We start from the raw sequence: 629 nt of genomic DNA, 5'->3' as shown, positions 1-629 counted from the left end.
AAAAAAGAAGTTAACACCAATAATGCCAATGCCGTTGAAGAGAAATCTGAAGACATTTGTGCTATGGTCTCGGAATTGCAAATTGGCATGATTACCGAAACTAACATGGCTGCATCTAAATCCTCCGATTGGTGGCTTGATTCCAGTGTCACAATCCACGTTTGTAATGACAAGACTATGTTCTTATCATACAAAGTGGAAAAGGAAGGACAAACGGTTCTCATGCGGAGTAATGATGCAGCGATGGTTGCCGGGAGAGGAGTGGTGGAGATTAACTTTACTTCCGAAAAGAAGCTTACTTTGAACAATGTTCCTGATATTAGGAAAAATCTTGTATCCGCTAGTCTTATGTGTAAGAACGGGCTTAAGATTGTACTTGAGGGCAATAATTGTATTGTATCTAAGAATGGGATCTTTGTGGGAAAGGGATATTCTTGTGATGGCATGTACAAACTAAGTAATAATAATAAAGATGATGTGAATTCTCTTTATATTGTTGATTCTTTTGATGTTTGGCATGCACATTTAGCACAATTAAATTTTAGATCTTTGAAATATATGTCTAAACATGGTTTGATTAATTGCAAATATATTAAAAATGATAAGTGTGAAATTTGTATACAAGCAAA

This window comes from Morus notabilis, unplaced genomic scaffold (genome assembly GCF_000414095.1).
Source record: "Morus notabilis unplaced genomic scaffold, ASM41409v2 Scaffold467, whole genome shotgun sequence".
Classification (NCBI taxonomy): Eukaryota; Viridiplantae; Streptophyta; class Magnoliopsida; order Rosales; family Moraceae; genus Morus; species Morus notabilis.
Note: the sequence above shows the minus strand (reverse complement) of the source record.